This window comes from Bos indicus, chromosome 16 (assembly GCF_029378745.1).
Source record: "Bos indicus isolate NIAB-ARS_2022 breed Sahiwal x Tharparkar chromosome 16, NIAB-ARS_B.indTharparkar_mat_pri_1.0, whole genome shotgun sequence".
In the NCBI taxonomy this organism is placed as follows: domain Eukaryota; kingdom Metazoa; phylum Chordata; class Mammalia; order Artiodactyla; family Bovidae; genus Bos; species Bos indicus.
Window position 1 is genome coordinate 8621989 of NC_091775.1, and position 19179 is coordinate 8641167.

At 37.7% G+C, this 19179-nt stretch overlaps 1 protein-coding gene across 3 annotated transcripts in view; it reads left to right on the forward strand.

Moving 5' to 3' along the window:
* The first annotated feature begins 7447 nt into the window (after nucleotides 1-7447).
* The window catches only part of LOC139176326 (zinc finger protein 322-like), a 111163-nt gene continuing 99431 nt past the window's right edge, over nucleotides 7448-19179 (forward strand). For all 3 annotated transcript variants that reach the window (XR_011560728.1, XR_011560729.1, XM_070767912.1), the window contains exon 1: nucleotides 7448-7603. The gene's annotated coding sequence lies outside the window, so the exon portion shown is untranslated. The remainder of the gene's footprint in view (nucleotides 7604-19179) is intronic.

Here is a 19179-nt window from a genome sequence, read left to right on the forward strand (position 1 = left end):
CTGCATATCTGAGGTTATTAATATTTCTCCCGGTAATCTTGATTCCAGCTTGTGCTTCTTCCAGCCCAGCATTTCTCATGATGTACTCTGCATATAAGTTAAATAAGCAGGGTGACAATATTCAGCTTTGACGTACTCCTTTTCATATTTGGAACCAGTCTGTTGTTCCATGTCCAGTTCTAACTGTTGCTTCCTGACCTGCATACAGATTTCTCAAGAGGCAGGTCAGGTGGTCTGGTATTCCCATCTCTTTCAGAATTTTCCACAGTTTATTGTGATTCACACAGTCAAAGGCTTTGTGAATAAAGCAGAAATAGATGTTTTTTTTTTTTTTTTTTTCTGGAACTCTCTTGCTTTTTCGATGATCCAGCGGATGTTGGCAATTTGATCTCTGGTTCCTCTGCCTTTTCTAAAACCAGCTTGAACGTCAGGAAGTTCACGGTTCACATATTGCTGAAGCCTGGCTTGGAGAATTGTGAGCATTACTTTACTAGCATGTGAGATGAGTGCAATTATGTGGTAGTTTGAGCATTCTTTGGCATTGCCTTTCTTTGGAATTGGAATGAAAAGGGACCTTTTCCAGTCCTGTGGCCACTGCTGAGTTTTCCAAATTTGCTGGCATATTGAGTGCAGCAGTTTAATGGCATCATCTTTCAGGATTTTAAATAGCTCAACTGGAATTCCATCACCTCCACTAGCTTTGTTCGTAGTGATGCTTTCTAAGGCGCACTTGACTTCACATTCCAGGATGTCTGGCTCTGCGTCAGTGATCACATCATCGTGTTTATCTGGGTCGTGAAGATCTTTTTTGTTAGTTCTTCTGTGCATTCTTGCCACCTCTTCTTAATATCTTCTGCTTCTGTTAGGTCCATACCATTTCTGTCCTTTATGGAGCCCATCTTTGCATGAAATGTTTCCTTGGTATCTCTAGTTTTCTTGAAGTGATCTTTAGTCTTTTCCATTCTGTTGTTTTCCTCTATTTCTTTGCAATGATCACTGAAGAAGGCTTTCTTATCTCTTCTTGCTATTCTTTGGAACTCTGCACTCAGATGCTTATATCCTTCCTTTTCTCCTTTGCTTTTCGCTTCTCTTCTTTTCACAGCTATTTGTAAGGCCTCCCCAGACAGCCATTTTGTTTTTTTGCATTTCTTTTCCATGGGGATGGTCTTGAATCCTGTCTCCTGTAGAATGTCACGAACCTCATTCCATAGTTCATCAGGCACTCTATCTATCAGATCTAGGCCCTTAAATCTATTTCTCACTTCCACTGTATATCATCTAACCCTAATTAGTCAGACAGACATAGACAGCATATTAAAAAGCTGAGACATAATTTTGCTGACAAAGGTCTGTATAGTCAAAGCTATGGTTTTTCCAGTAGGCACGTATGGATGCAAGAGTTGAACCATAAAGAAAGCTGAGCACCAAAGAATTGATGCTATTGAACTATGGTGTTGGAGAAGACTCTCAAGAGTCCCCTGGATGGCAAGGAGATCCAACCAGTCAATCCTAAAAGAAATCAGTCCTCAATATTCATTGGAAGGACTGATGCTGAAGCTGAACCTCCAATACTTTGGCTACCTGATGTGAAGAAGTGACTCATTAGAAAAGACCCTGATTTTCAAAAAGACTGTAAGCGGGAGAGCAGAGGATGACAGAGGATGAGAGGCTTGGAGGGCATCACTGACTCAATGGACATGGGTTTGAGCAAGCTCCCGGAGTTGGTGATGAACAGGGAAGCCTGGAGTGCTGCAGTCCATGGGGTTTCAGAGTCAGACATGACTGAGTGACTGAACTGAACTGAAGGAAAGTAACTAAATTACTATATAATAGCAAACTGCTTAAAACTGACTTAAAGCAGAATTTAATACAAAACACCAAATCTTGATTTTTCCAGTTTTTCTAGGAGTGTCCTTTAAAAAACAAAACAAACAAAAAAAAACAAAAACAAAAACAAAACATAATGGTGCTTTTCTAGGTATAGAAAATGTGTCAAAAATCGTTCTTTTGAAATGGACATTGTACACTTTGCAAATAGACCTTCTGTTCCGAACTTTGGATTTAAAAAAGGAAGTAAAAATGTCTTTGCTCTTGAAATCCTCTCATTCATCTTCTTGGTTTTGTTCTTGACTGCATTAGCAACATGTCCCAATTTATTATCTTCAGATTATGTTTTTAAAATCATGTTTGTCAGAGTTTGTCGTCGTTAGGGTTTTCTACAGTAATTTACATCACATGTGCTTCCTTCATCTTACTTATATAGTGTCAGATGGTGACTGACAGGAAAGTCTGGTATGTGCATGGGGTCACAGAGACTAGAGGACACAACTAAACAACTGAACTGAACTGAACCCTAATTACTTCCTCAAAGCCCCATATCTAAGTATCATCATATTGGGAGTTAGGAGTTCAATATATCAATTTGTGGGGACACATTCAGTCCATAACACTTTATCTCCTTATCTTCTATTCATCTTCCCCTGATACCTTTCTTCACCCTACTGAACTTACTTTTCACTGAACACACTTCTGCTTCATGGACTTTAATACTTCTTGTTTCGTCTGCCTGGAAATACATTTCAAATATCTTCCCATTTTCCACATCCTGCAGCTCCTTCAATATTTGACTCATCTCAGTAAATAATTCCCTAAATCTGCTCTAGAATATTATAACACTCTAATTCTCCTCAATTCATTTCTTTTCTTTCATAGCACTAATCACCAGTGACCCTGCATGGCATGGCTCATAGCTTCATTCAGCTATGCACAACCCCTCACCATGACAAAGCTGTGAACCATGAAGAGGCACCTAGTAATAGTCTATGTAACATACAATTTTAGGATTCTCAGCCTCATGAAAATTGAAACTTTATTAGAGCAGAGATTTAATTTTTTTTTCAGTTTACTGTTACATTCCCAACTACTATAGTCATGTATGACACAATTAAAAATGCATACTTTTAAACTGAATCAAATTAAAATGAAGTAATTTAAGTCACCTAAGGAAATACAAAATTAAATTATTAAAATTATGACTGAATGTCAGTAACATAATTTGTTGTTTAGTATCTGTTCTTCTTTATTAGAAGGCTAGCTCTATGAAGCAATGAATTATTCAGTACTGAAGTTTTAGCAGTCTGGACACTGTTCATTCCTGGAATTAACTCAGTACTGTTGAGTACATGGCTATATTTCCATTAATTTATCTTATATAATAATAGCTTGCCAATAGCACTCCTGTTGGATTTTCTGCTTTGAACTATAAAACTCTTACTAAACTACTATGCACTATTTTGTATTGTCTATGTGTTATGTATGTGTTACAATAGCAAATGCAAGAAACTGAACTTAATGTAGGAAGAACCCTTCCTTTTGAACTTAAAAGATACTTTTTAGAGCAATTTTCAGTTATTTTACACAAAATGTTTTATTGTTTTTAACTCAATGACCTTAATAAACCTAGCCTGTCAAAATAATGCCACCAGCAGTATTATGTATTATGTTCATTAAAATGACTCATTTGTGCACAAACTTGTTGCTGTATAATGTTTTCCATGAAGGCTGGCACAGCTGGTTTTTAATTTTCTGTAAGGCAAAACCATTCCCTTTGGAGTAAATGTTTTCATTTGGATACTTCGATTTACCACATTTGCAAACAGTATTTTGCTCACTTTGTTGTGCAAAGGAAAGAGTAATAAGTGAGTAAATCTGAACACATACAAGTGCAAATCAAGTAACTTCTTTCCTCTTTAGCTTGCTTCTTATTCTAGATTAGCAGATAATGTTCAAAAATAAATTAATTGGCTTAACATACTTAAATTATGAGCTTGGTTATCCAAATAAACATGTTTGTTTAGAACTTTACATTTCCACCTACTTAGTACAAGCTTGGAGAAGGAAATGGCAGCCCACTCCAATATTCTTGTCAGGAATATCTCATGGACAGAAGAACTTGGTGGGCTGCAGTCCATTGGATCACAAAGAGTCAGACATGGCTGAACACACACACACAATATAGCTTAATGAGATGACAGCAAAAAGCACTGCTGCCATTTTGTAAATGAAGAGGAGAAAATCCAACATCATGAATTGACTTGTCCCTTAATTCCAGGGTCAAGAATAATGCCCTAATTCATTTTGTTCTGGTATTTTTCTCTATTCCGTATATTAGTCTACACATATTATCAGTAGGTTGTGAATTTGGCTTTGGTTTCACTGATATAAGAACATGTTTATACTTGGCTCTCAGAATTCTTTAAAATTTCTACCGCTTTAAAGCAAAAAAAAAAAAAAGTGACCAAGGAGTCAAATGAAGATACTTATATCCAAATATTAAGAAGCCATGATTCTAATGTCATTATCATTCCTGGTGAAATTTATCTAGACTGAAAAGGTAGAACAGGTGAGACAAAGGCCAAGTTTGCTACTTTGAAGAGTGTTTCAATCATAGTGCACAGGCCCTACTTCTTCAAAGTGTAACTAATGTGTAGCATGTTTAGTGTCACAACTGTATTTTAAGGGTTAGCTTTATATTCTTTCATGCCTCATTTATTATGCGTAAATCTGCTTCAGCAATTATGATAAAATAATTCTATCTTTGTATTTATTGTTTCAAGTTGGGGGTTAACATCAATGATTAACAGAAATCTAGCTTTTAACATGCCTTACAGGCAATCCTGTTGCAATCAAAGCCATGAGCAGTACAGATTTAGGGTGTAGGGTCAATCTTTGGAAGAAAGGGCTCCCATAACACAGCAGCTCAAAGATAACAGATATTTGATTTTCTTTTAAACAGGAGTCTAGGTGCAGGAGGGGAGTTCATAATAGTTCATGGTGCCACTGTTACAGGAGACTCTGCTCATAGACCCAGCTGCTGTCATTCTAAGACTGTTGAAGGCTGGCTCTCAAACAAGCATGTATATTTCAGCTTGGGAAAATAAGAAAGACAGGATACGGAACTACTGGTGCAGGTGATGCTTACAGCTCCAAAGATAAACCCAGACCATGGCGGACTTACCACCTGAATTTATTTATTAATTACATGAAGTCCCAAACAGTCCTGTGCACTGGGTAGATTTACTCTAAGAGGATCTTCAAGGACCTAGAACCCTTCCTTGTACATTTGTTATTTTCAACATGTGAATTCCAGGCTAGTCCTGCTTGTCTTCCTCCAGCTTGTTGAGGGGGAAATGATCATGAAGGAGCAATTTGGGAATTACTAATGGAACACAGAAGTGGCATGGATCATTTCCATCACACCCAGTCTCCAGAATGCATGGCCATGTGCAGGAGGAGAGGAAATGTGCTCACTGAGCAGCTACAAAATTTATGCCAACTGGAGTGTAATTTTATTTTTTTAAGTGGTAATCAATAAAATTCTTCTCTATTTATTATTGACTTAGTCCTACTTTGATTCAACAAGTTGTTATTAATTTAGCAAAAGGCTTCTGATTTAAGTACTCTAGAATTTCAAAGAAAGCATTTACTAAAACATTCATAGGTTTAGATAAATGCTTTGCTTTTATTGGGAATATGGCAGATGTCAGTCTAAACAGATTTCTATATAAATGACTAGCAGCTGTCTCTCTGTATAATGTCTAAAAAGCATCACAGCACTTACTGAAGAATTTGTCCTTCATTAGTATGAAGGATGCTCTCTTTCATATGAACAGTATACTCTCAAAGGAAACTGTCTCTAGGAAAAAAGAAAAACAACCTAATATTTAACTAGAATTAAGCAATTGATTGTCAGGAACACTGCTAAATATTTTCACATATAATTAAATGGTGTCATTGGTAGTAAGGCTGTTTCTCTAAGGAAGGGCTGGATAAAGAAGAAATTAAAGAGGAGGCTGAGCACCAAAGAATTGATGTTTCCCAAATTGTGGTGATGGAAAAGAATCTTGAGAGTCCCTCAGACAACAAGGAGATCAAACCAGTCCATCCTAAAGGAAATCAACCCTGAATATTCATTGGAAGAACTGTGCTAAAGCTGAAGCTCCAATACTTTAGCCACCTGATGCCAAGAGCCAACTTATTGTATAAAACTCTGATGCTGGGAAAGACTGAGGGCAGGAGAATGGGGTGACAGAGGATGAAATGGTTAGATGGCATCACTGACTTCATGGATGTGAATTTGAGCAAACTTGGGGAAACAGTGAAGGACAGGGGAACCTGGCATGCTGCAGTCCATGGGGTTGCAAAGAGTTGGACACAACTTAGCAACTGAACAACAACAATGAAGGGCAAAATGTAAAACTAGCGAGAAGCGGAGGATAATTCATGGAGGATGTGAGTCCAGTAAGACAGGTCATTGAGTCAAGGAGAAGAATCTTTGGCAGACACTACAGAGCTGAGGAGTATTACAACGAAATAACAGGAAATTCAAATAGGTCCTGATCCATACCCAGTGATTCTACTCTGTTTTTCTGGTTTGCTCTTATAAGTTTGTTTCCCTATTTTCAGCAAAGGGTCTTAAACACATTTTTTTAAGATATTAGACAGAGAGGAACTTCATAGCAGGCTGGTCCCTAGGCTTTTCATTTAAACTGGAGTGCATCATTTGTAGCAAATACCAATCAGGTTAATCTCCAGCTCACAACAGTCACCCTTCATTGAGAGAAGTCCCAACCATAGAGGTGGGTCTGAAGTAATGATGTACAAGGTCCTTGCACTTGAACCTTGACCTCTGGCCATCTTCTGGAGGTGGACAACTGATCAATGCTGGACCAAGTTTGGTAACTTGAATGGAGACACAGAAGTTGGTTGAAGCTCTTACCTTAATGATCCTGTAATATCCTCCAGCTGCTGAGGACTCCAGGGATCAGAGCGTGGAAGGGGGTGAGGTTCCTGGCTGCTTCCAGGTCTGGACCTGGCCGGTGGGTGGTGGTAAGGGAGGCTCCGGCCTTCACGGGGGCTCCAGAGTTCTGTGAGACACAATCCTCAGCCTGTTCTGGGTCCTCAGCCTGTCCTGGGCCCCCAGCTCACCCAATGGTGCTGAGGCCAAAGGGCCTGGAGGGCCACGGAATAAGACCCAGGGCCACGTCTTGCTGCACTCTGCCAAGAGGACCACCGCTAGGCTAATCATCAGTGGAGCAGGAAGACCTTTAACCACCAGGCTAACGGTCTCCTGACCTTTAAGTAAGTAAGTGAAGTCGCTCAGTAGTGTATGACTCTTTGCGACCCCATGGACTGTAGCCTACCAGGTTTCTCCCTCTCTGCATGGGATTTTCCAGGCAATAGTACTGGAGTGGGTTGCCATTTCCTTCTCTAGTGGATCTTCCCGATCCAGGGATAGAACCCAGGTCTCCCGCATTCCAGGCAGACGCTTTAACCTCTGAGCCACCAGGGAATCCTGAGCCCCCGACCTTTAACCCCCATGCTAATGGTCTCGCGATAACAGCCTCGCGCCTGCGCCGTTACACTTTCATTTCACAGACGCGTTCCGTCTTTGCGGTCACGAGGCAGTCATCCTCATATGCTATCAGCACAGGCTTCACAGTCTGTCACTCTTCATCTCATTCCAGCCAGCTTGTGCTTCTCACATACACTAAAACCATTTCTTCCACTGTCACAAAGGAACTCTGTGTTGGCCGCTCCACAGGTACGTAGTTTTAATCTCCTCGCTTTACTCAGTATTTCAGAGATGTTTAATTAAATGGTTGATTCTCCTTTTGTCAAATGAGCTTCTGCTGTTTAAATTCCTTGATGGTTTCCTCATCCATCTCTGTTTCTTCTAGATAATTTTTTTTCTCGATAATTTTTTTTTTCCCTATCCTTTCCTCGTAATTCTTAAATAAGGTGCTTCGAATAATCTCCCTTTTCCTCATTGGATTTCAAATGAATAAAGAAATAAAAGAAGTGAGTTAAGCAAATGAGAATAAAATATTAAAGTCAATGGGAATAAAATAAAAGTCAACGTTTAACACTGTGGCTTAAGTATGTGGACTGATGGTCTTCCCAGTAACAGATCCTAGATATGAACCCAGTCACTCAGACAGTAACAGGTTAGAGCCTTTCTACATGCCCGGCTCTTTTGGAAGCTGGCTCCCAAGAAAAAGAGAGGAGGAAAGAAGAGAGCTAAGCTTCTGTTGTGCTGTGTTTAGTGGCACAGTCCTATCTGATCTTTGTGACCAACCCCATGGAATAGATAGCCTGCTAGACTCCTCTGTCCATGGGGATTTTCTAGCAAGAATACTAGAATGAGTTGCCATGCCCTCCTTCAGGGGATCTTCCCAATCCAGGGATCAAACTGAGGTCTCCTGCATTCATTGCAGGAGGATTTGTTACCATCTGGGCCACCAGGGAAGCTTATGAATACTTGAGTGAGTAGCCTATGGATTCTCCAGGGAATCTTCCTAACTCAGATATCAAACTGGGGTCTCCTGCATTGGAGGAAGATTCTTTACTAGCTGAGCCAGGAAGCCCAGAGCTAAGCTTAAGCAGGATCATTATCCTAAACTGAATATATGCCATGGTAGGAGGAAAAAAAAAGAGAACCCAGCAGTGCTGTTTCCTCTCTGTGGAAGGAAACATTGCATATGTGTGTGAACAGATACAGACAACCCATGGAAGAGCTGGAACTCTGTAGGATGTATAAAGAAATATTAACCTTAAATACTGTGTGACAAGTATGTGATAAGTCCATAAATAGTTGAGAAAAGACACCTGAGCAGAAAGGCCTTTGTAGGCTACCCAACAGAAGATAGTGTTCTTATCCACTTGTGTTGTCATTTAATCTCTAAGTCATATCTGACTTTTAGTCTCTAAGTCATATCTTCTTGTAGCCCTCTGTCCATGGGATTCCCCAGGAAAGAATACAAGAATGGTTGGCATTTCCTTCACCAAGTGGTCTTCCAGACAGGGGTGGAACCCACATCTCCTGCATCGGCAGGCAGATTCTTTACCACTGAGCCACTTGGGAAGCCCCTTGCACATATACTCCATGCTTGCTCTCCTCTTAGGAGAAGGCAATGGCACCCTACTCCAGTACTCTTGCCTGGAGGATCCCATGGATGGAGGAGCCTGGTAGGCTGTGGTTCATGGAGTGGCTAAGAGTTGGACACGACTGAGCAACTTCACTTTTACTTTTCACTTTCACACCTTGGAGAAGAAAATGGCAAACCACTCCAGTGTTTTGCCTGGAGAATCCCAGGGATGGGGGATCCTGGTGGGCTGCCGTCTGTGGAGTCACACAGAGTCGGACACGACTGAAGTGACTTAGCAGCTGCAGCCACAGCTTTCCTCTTATACCCTTAGAGACTGATCCAAATGGTTACTTGTTTATGATTTGCCTAAAGTGCATCTTCATTTTGTTCAATCTGTATCCCCACTCTCTACAATAGTAACCAGAATGTAGGATGAATGAATGAATGTATAAAACAAATATATAAAAATGTCATACCACTTCCATTGTTGGAAGAGATTACTGCTCTGTAGGCTTCAAGGAGATAAAATTTGAGCTGGATTATAAAGAATATTAAAGGAAATCAACCCAGAATATTCGTTGGAACGACTGATAGCTGAAGTTGAAGCTCCAAAACTTTGGCCACCTGATGCAAAGAGCTGACTTATTAGAAAAGACCCTGATGCTGGGAAAGATTGAAGGCAGGAGGATAAGGGGATGACAGAATGAGATGCTTGGATGGCATCACCGACTCGATGGACATGAATTTGAGAAAGCTCCAGGAGTTGGTGATGGACAGGGACGCCTGTTGTGCTGCAATCCATGGGGTCTCAGAGTCGGACACTGACTGAGCGACTGAACTGAAGTGAACGGATGTATACATATACATAACACCAAAATTTACTTGCAATTTTCCTCTCTAGTCTCCAAAAAGAAGTTAAAATGGGGATATTTTTCTTTCTCCATGGAAATTAGATTAGTAATACTGTCAGATTTTAAGACAAATCGTGAAAAACTTCAGAATGAACTCTGGAGAAAATATGCAAAGGCCACCATATGTTCTCTTGTTTTTACTTTTCATGATTCATGAGTCCAGAGTCAGTTGTTAGAGACTTAAACTCTATATGAAACTAGAAAACTTATTTATTTTCAATAAGAAAAATGATTAATGCCTCACATTAGCAGAGTGTTTGCAGATCACAGAAAACTTCTTTGTGGATATCTATTGATATTTGCAATATTAAATATTAGACTTAGAGAATAAATATTTATTTATTCCAAAAATGATAGAATGAATGTATTTGGTTAAAAGTGTCACTAAGTAACCTATTATGGGTTAATATATTTCCTAGTCCAGGGTATCTTCCTGAACTAGGTATTGAACCTGCATCTCTTGCATCTCCTGTGGGTTCTTGACCACCATGCCAATTGGGAAGCCCTGGTAGCAGATGGCTTAGTAGGATAAAGTGATTAATTGCTAGATATGTTCAGAAGACAGAGTTCTTAGGAATTTCTAACTGGTTGAATGGATGCTGTGAGAAAAAGACATGTGTAGAAAGACTCTAGAGTTCTTGACCTGAACTTTTGACATGACAATATTACCATTAATGATAATAGTTTGCACTTTGTGTAAGTTTGAACAAGATCAGTGTAGTTTTTACACAGGACATTTGAGGTATCTTTTAGATCCATAACATAAGATACTAAGTATGTAGTTGAATGGGATATATTGGACAGGCTTGAGGGATGAGTTGATGCTAGAGATAAGGAGTTCCTCATCGTTAGACACAGAGTGTGTATAGATTGAGAAGAAGAGAAAATACATACTTAAATACATACTTAAATACATACTTAAATACATACATAGACCCTTCCCATATTAGGAAGATGGGCAGAAGAGAAAGAAGAAAAGACACCAGAAGAAGCAAACAGTGAAGTAGAGGTTCATTAAAGGGATTCTGAGTTTATTAGGTCAAGTGAAAAATAGTAGGGCTGATTTTCTATGTCAAATTTTGTCAACAATAAGATGAGAACTGATCATTGAATTTAACAACATGAAAACCAGGGGTGGCATATGATAAAAAGTTGCCTAGCGGTATTATAAGCAAAATCCTGATTACATTGATCCAAGAGACAATAGGATCCTTAACATTAAGCTGGAAATCTTAGAATACTTTGAAGCAAAACACAATAGAGCCTTTTAAAGCAATCTATTAATATCCTTCAACATCATATTTAGTTTTGTTATAAATCAAGGCTAGTTGTTGTTTTTCAGTGACTAAGTAATGTCATACTCTTTGTGACTCCATGGACTGCAGCACGCCAGGCTCCCCTGTCCTTCACTATCTTCTGGAGTTTACTCAACCTCATGTCCATTGAATCAGTGATACTATCCAACTCAACTATCATCTTCTACCACCCTCTTCTTCTTTTGCCTTCAATACTAAACATTACCCATTTTCAGATTTTGTATTCTATTTAAAATTCTAAAAATAAGAAGTTCAAGAGAAAAAATACAGCATGTTTAAATAGGCATTTAACTTTTATAATATTATGGAAATTATAGTTTATCAAAATATGCAAGTTTATCAAAACTATATGATCATTGCCAAAAAGGATGCTAGATTTTCAGCATTTTTAACTTTCCTTTATGTCAGGAGAAAGTCTTGTAAGAAGCACAGGGGACATATATAATCAATTTCATTCAAATAATTTTTTCTTAACTTATAAATACAGAGAAATCAGTATAGTACCACTAATTATGTTTGCATTAATCACATTAAATACACCTCAAAGAAATAATACAGTTCATACTGAGATATCACTGTTGACATGTGCTTTCTTCCTTAATATGTGAAAAGTTACCTAAGCTTCACTAAGTTTTAGTATTTTTAAAACTTTCAATTTATTTATTAAATCTTTTTTTTTTTTTTTTAAGCTCTATCTGCTAGGCACTTTTCCAGGAACTGGATGAAAGTCAGCAAAGAAAACTGCTAAAATGTGTGCTTTCTGTCTATAATGCTTTGCGATTTAAAAAAACAAGAGGTCATGGAAGACTGCAATAAAATGGCAAACATTTAGCAAAACTTAAATGCTAAATTGAAAACATTTGGCAGGTTCTTCTATACGCTGTACCCAGGGCACATGATCAATCATGACATTTCCCCCCACCCGAAATTGGCTTAAACTCTTTTTTTGAGTAAAAAAATATATAATATTTTTTGATACCAGGTGTAACACCATGTAACCATATCTGTTCCTGATGTATTGTGACTGTCCCAGAATTATGAAACTAAGCTTTTGCCTTGACTCTATTTTTACAACCAAAGAGAAATGAAATGACATGGAAACCCAGAGAATAGAACCCTAAGGAATGAACCCGAAAAATGAAGATATGTTTCAACCAGGCTTGAAAAATATCTGGAAACCACATATCTCTAAGAGATAAAGGAAAAGAAAGTGCAAGAAATATTTGTAAGAAGTCATTAGGGAGAGATGTATATTTAGGTCTTTCCCCCATTTTTTGATTGGGTTGCTTTTTTGATGTTGATCTCCATGAGCTATTTTATATATTTTGGAGGTTAATCCTTGGTTGCTTTGTTTGCAAATATTTTCTCCCATTCTGAGGGTTGTCTTTCCATCTTAATTACCTAATTCTGAGGCAGGGTAAGAGACAGATGTGCAGAATGGACATATGGACACACAGAGATTGGGAGGGGAGACTGGGACAAATTGGGAGATTGGGATAGATATATATATATATACATTACCATGTGTAAAATAGATAGCTAGTAGGAATGTGTTATAAAGCACAGGAAGCTCAGCTTGGTGCTCTGTGGTGATGTAGAGGGATGGGATGGGGTTGGGGTGGGAGGGAGTCTTAAGAAGGGTTGGATATATGTATGCATATGGTTGAATGACTTCATTGTACAGCATAAACTAACACAACATTGTAAAACATTTATATTCCAAAAAAAAAAGTCAGAAGGAGAGTCTGTGATTCAAGACTAAGCCCTGGAAAAAATAAACTGAATGCATATTGCTGTCTTATAGCTTAGACATGGAACTAATAGAATAAATACAGAAAAGGTAGAAAAAATAAGAATAAACAAATATAATTGATAGAACATAAATTAAGACAATAGGTATGAATCTAAGAATCAGTCAATATAGTAAATCTGAATATGTTAAATTTCTGTTCTGAAAGGTAAAAAGGTTTATGGAAATGAATTCAACCATATGCATTTTTGCAAATGATTCACTAAATTATATTAATAGATATACAGAAAAGTTGAAAATGAAGAGTTAAAAGGTTTCAGGCTAGCAAGCAGACAGCTATATTAATGTTGTCAGATAAAAAAGAATTTAAGAAAAAACTTTAATACAACAGAGGACAGTTCAGATTATTGTTATGAACTAAATTCTTGTGTTACCAAGTTCAGGTGTAGAAGCCCTTATCCCCGGTGTGATGGTATTTGGAGATAAGACTGCTAGGAGGTAATTAGAGTTTATGAGGTCATGAGAGTGGGATCCTTCTAGATTTTAGGATTATTTCCCTTCTAAGAAGAGACCCCAAGAGTATAGTCTTTGTCTTTCCACTCACACACGAAAGAGGGGTCATGTTACCACATTATGAGATGGAAACTGCCTCCAAGCCAAGAGAAGAGGCCTCAGAATGAACCCTATCTTGATGGCACTTGGATTTTGGACTGGCCAGCCTGTAGATGTGTGAGAGAGAAATTTATATTTTTTAATCTGAATGTGCATGCATGCATGCTAAGTTGCTTCAGTCATGTCTGAATTTTTGCGACCTTAGGGCCCATAGCCTGGTAACCTGTCTGTCTGTGGGATTCTCCAGTCAAGAATACCAGAGTGAGTTGCCATGCCCTCCTCCAGGGGACATTCCTGACTCATTAATTGAACACATGTCTTTTATGTCTCCTGCATTTGCAGGTAGGTTCTTTACCACTAGTGCCACCTGAAAAGCCCCTTAATCTGCCCAGTCCATGGTATTTTATTATGATAGGTCAAGCAAACTAAGACAGTTATTTTGAGATAAAATCCATAATATTCATGGGTCTTTATACATGTAACTAGATATGTATTACAGCAAAAAAGTCACTATAAAATTGAAGACACTGAACTTCTTTCAGAAAAGAAAAAACAATAACAAAAGAATAGGAATAAGAAATTTGATTGACACAACTGTAAATCTTGATCTAATGAATGTATATTGAACCATACACTCACAAGTTCAGCATTTACACTCTTCTGAAGCATGTATAGAAACACTAGTAGATAGTTTCTGTGTACATCGTCTTAAAAGAACTGTCAAGTAATTTTAAAAGAAAAAGCCTAATTTTACTTAATACATTTTAAAAATGCAAAATGCTACACAAAATTATGCTTCACCATTAATTAAAATACACTATTCTAAATAGTTATTGAATAAGAAGAAAATTTAAATTATCATTTTTAAGAACAAAAATATGTGATATGAGTAGTATAACAGGAAAATATATAAATAAAAAATGGCTAATGCTAAAACAAGATTTATTCTATGAAAGCCTATTTTATATAATAAACTCAAGGCAAGAGAAATCCTAAAAGACAAAAAATAATAATTTTAAATAGAATAAAAAACTTTCATATTCATTAAAACTCAATATTAGTCTTTTGGGAAACAAACAAAAGAAATACTGGCAAATTTGATCACTTATAAGTACACATAACCTTAAAAATCAAAAAGTAAAGACAGAGTAGATAAAATCATGGGAGCATATTATATATGTTTATGTCAATAAATTTAAAACTTTAAACAGCATAAATGCTTTTCTAGAGAAAAAATTCCATACAGCAATTCTTTTTTTTTTTAATATAAATTTATTTATTTTAATTGGAGGCTAATTACTTTACAATATTGTATGGTTTTGCCATACATCAAGTATTTGATGAAGCAGTTTTTTTTCTTGAATAACATACAGCTCTTTGATGATATTACTGAAAAAGAAATAGAGAATGTTGCAATTCTGTCCATTCTAAGTTATATAGTTAAAAAACGGTCAACAATTAATACAAAAAGAAAGTTATGGAGGGTTTTTGTTTTCTTTTATCCCTTTCTGAAGGTATCATCAGCTGTTGTTGTTTAGTCGCTAAGTCATATCTGACTCTTTTGCGACCCCCTGTCAAGCTCCTCTGTCCATGGGATTTCTTAGGGAAGGATACTGGAGTGGGTAACCATTTCCTTCCCCAGGGCATCTTTCCAACCTGGAGACTGAACCCATGTCGCCTGCATCGGCAGGCAGATTCTTTACCACTGAGCCTCCAAAGAAATCCATCATCAACTGAGTCACCTCAAACAAAACTATCCAGGCTCCAGCAGGCAGTGGTTCTAAAGTGGTTATGGTCTGGTTCCAGTCATTTTAGGAGAAGGCATTTTGGATCTGTGGAAGGGAGTCAGCATCTCTCATTTGTATATACTTCTGAAATAATTCTGTATGTGTCCATATGGAATTTGTGACTTAATTTGAATATGATGCTAATAAAAGCAAATTGGACTTCCAGTGTCTTGATCCATATCTACACTAGGCAGTCAGGACCCTGAGTTAGGAACATGACTGGTGAGAACCCCAGTCTAATTCCCAAAAAGGTTTGGTTTCTACTGTGTTTGGAGTGATTTTTGAAAGTATGGGAATATTTACATTAATATTTTTAATTAACTTTTGAAGTAAACTATCCTTGTAAACACATATACTTAATTAAGTAGTAAGTAATAATTTGAAACACTCAGCAGTGGCCACAGGACTGGAAGAGGGCAGTTTTTATTTCAATCCCAAAGAAAGGAAATGCCAAAGAATGCTCAAACTACCGCACAATTAACACTCATCTCACACACTAGTAAAGTAATGGTCAAAATTTTCCAAGCAAGGCTTCAGCAATATGTGAACCATGAACTTCCAGATGTTCAAGCTGGTTTTAAAAAAGGCAGAGGAACCAGAGATCAAATTGCCAACATCTGCTGGATCATCAAAAAACAAGAGAGTTACAGAAAAACATCTACTTCTGCTTTATAGACTATGCCAAAGCCTTTGTGTGGATCACAATAAACTGTGGAAAATTCTGAAAGAGATGGGAATACCAGATCACCTGACCTACCTCTCGAGAAACCTATATGCAGGTCAGGAAGCAACAGTTAGAACTGGACATGGAACAACAGACTGGTTCCAAATAGGAAAAGGAGTATGTCAGGCTGTATATTGTCACCCTGCTTGTTTAACTTCTATGTAGAGTACATCATGAAAAACGCTGGGCTGGAAGAAGCACAAGCTAGAATCAAGATTGGTGGGAGAAATATCAATAATCTCAGATATGCAGATGACACCTTATGGCAGACAGTGAAGAGGAACTAAAAAGCCTCTTAGTGAAAGAGGAGAGTGAAAAAGTTGGCTTAAAACTCAACATTCAGTAAATGAAGATCATGGCATCTGGTCCCATCACTTCATGGGAAATAGATGGGGAAAAATGGAAAGTGTCGGACTTTATTTTTTTGCGGCTCCAAAATCACTGCAGATGGTGATTGCAGCCATGAAATTAAAAGACACTACTCCTTGGAAGGAAAGTTATGACCAACCTAGGTAGCATATTCAAAACCAGAGACATTACTTTGCCAACAAAGGTCCGTTTAGTCAAAGCTGTGGTTTTTCCAGTGGTCATGTATGGATGTGAGAGTTGGACTGTGAAGAAAGCTGAATGCTGAAGAATTGATGCTTTTAAACTGTGGTATTGGAGAAGACACTTGAGAGTCCCTTGGACTGCAAGGAGATCCAACCAGTCCATTCTAAAATAGATCAGTCCTGGGTGTTCTTTGGAAGGAATGATGCTAAAGCTGAAACTCCAGTACTTTGGCCACCTCATGTGAAGAGTTGATGCATTGGAAAAGACTTTGATGCTGGGAGGGATTGGGGGCAGGAGGAGAAGGGAATGACAGAGGATGAGATGGCTGGTTGGCATCACCGGCTAGATGGACGTGAATTTGAGTGAACTCCGGGAGTTGGTGATGGACAGGGAGGCCTGGCATGCTGTAATTCATGGGGTCGCAAAGAATTGGACACGACTGAGCGACTGAACTGAACTGAACTGAATAATAAATCTTACATCTATCAGACTAGTGTTGCCCCATGAGTGAAGAGTTCTCTTGAGGGCTGTCTGTCTTGAGGGAGAGGAAGAAGCAGAGCAGTTGTTGTTTAGTTGCTCAGTCGTGTCTGTCTTTTTGCGACTCCTTGGACTGCAGCATGCCAGGCTTCCCTGTCCTTCACTATCTCCTAGACTTTGCTCAATCTCATGTCCACTGAGTCAGTAATGCCATCCAACCATCTCATCCACTGTCGCTTCCTTCTCCTGCCCTCAGTCTTTCCCAGCATCAGGATCTTAAAGCAGGGAGGATGTCTGATCCTCTGAGGTGGCAGATCATAAGATTGTGGGTTGCACCTCATCTGTAAATTGCTAGAATAACAGGAATCCTTTCCCATGAATGCTGAAAACTGCCCTAGGAACCCTAGAGTGTTTTTTGTATCAATGCTAGAAGCACTCAGTTATGCACTAGAAACTGCAAAACTGCATAGCTGGAGAAAACTAATTTTGAGGAGGCAGTAACTATAATTCTAAGGTTAGTTTTGGATATAATGGTTGTGAGTCAGGGTTTCTAAACTAAGAAACACTTTAAAAAATGTTTCTTCTATCTCTCCATGTCAGACCAAAATTGGCCTTCTAAGAAAGCCAGCACACAATGGAAAAAAGCAATCCAGAGAGACTTAGATATTTCAAACACATTATGTGGAATAGTTTTTGTTGACCTCTTTTAGCAAGATATTTAAAATAGTCTTTATGTCCTGCCATAGAATTTTCCAGTATTTCTATTTAGTAATTTTTACATGATGATTCTTAGTTTCTTGATGCTGCTATGTAATTACTTTTCAGAAGCAAGACTAGGCCCATTTTCTTATTTCTATTGAGCTAGTGTTCATTTTGGCAGTCACTATAATTATATTGTGCTGAATTCAGGAACACTGGTCAGAAAAATAAAATGCAAATGGGTGCAGCACTATTACAGTCCACATACTAGTTTCCCTATAAATGATTTCACAAGTGTAACATTCCTGTCTCTCCAAAGACTTTCAAAACACTACAAAAGGAATATTATCAAAAGCATTTTTTCTAACTCAAAGCAAAACAAGTGGAAGAAAACAAAAACATAAAAGGAGCAAAGCAATCTCTGTAATTATACTTGCAAAAATGTTTCATTTTCCCTAAATATCACATGTTATTTTTAGCAGTACTTATTTTGCATGTTTTATATTATACAGTTACTGGAAAAAAAAAACTGTTCTTGAGAATCAAGTCCATTACATAAAAAAAGCCCTCTTCTGTTAAACTAGTTTGAATAACAAACAAACTTCTCTAATATATTCAAGATTGTAATTGTATTTTTTAAACAGATAAATCTATTTTTAAAAAATAAGTTTTTCTGGGATAGAAAAGCTTCATCTCAAAAGTGATGAGAGAGAGATTTATAAAATCAAAGAATCTAGAAATGCAAATAGTTGATCCAGGCAACAAAGGGAAAAGAATAACATTCTCAAATAATGATAAAGCTTCCAAGATTTTAATAGTAGTGGGGACCATTTGAATATTCTTATTAAATGAATGGGATTCCCTAGTGGCTCAGATGTAAAGAATCTGCCTGCAGTGGAGGAGACTTGGGTTCAGTCCCTGGGTTTAAAAGATCCCCTGAAGGCCGAAATGCCAACCCACTCCAGTATCCTTGCCTGGAGAATCCCATAGACAGAGGAGCTTGGTGGGCTACAGTCACTGGGTTGGAAAATAATAAGAAGACATAGTTAAAAAATATTTATTATGTTCCTGCTTTCCATTAAGCTAATATGAAAAATTCAAGCATAAAAATGCATTGAAATTTATAATAAGGCTATACCCTATGAGTGAGCAGTCTGATCTTTGTGATTTTTGTTGACATGTAGCAGTTCAGGTGTCCATGTGGCCTTTGTGATAACTACTTATACTGAAAATTTAGGACTACTCTTTCCAGTTCTCCATTTTTCTAATTTCCCTGCTATAGTTTCTTTATATACCTATTTCATCACTCCAAAAGTAGTCCAGGTAATGGTTATCAAATAAACTCTAAGCACTTGATAAGCTTTCAATTAATGTTCATTAAAGAAAGACTGAACAAATTACTCTCTTTCAGACTTAGCTTATGA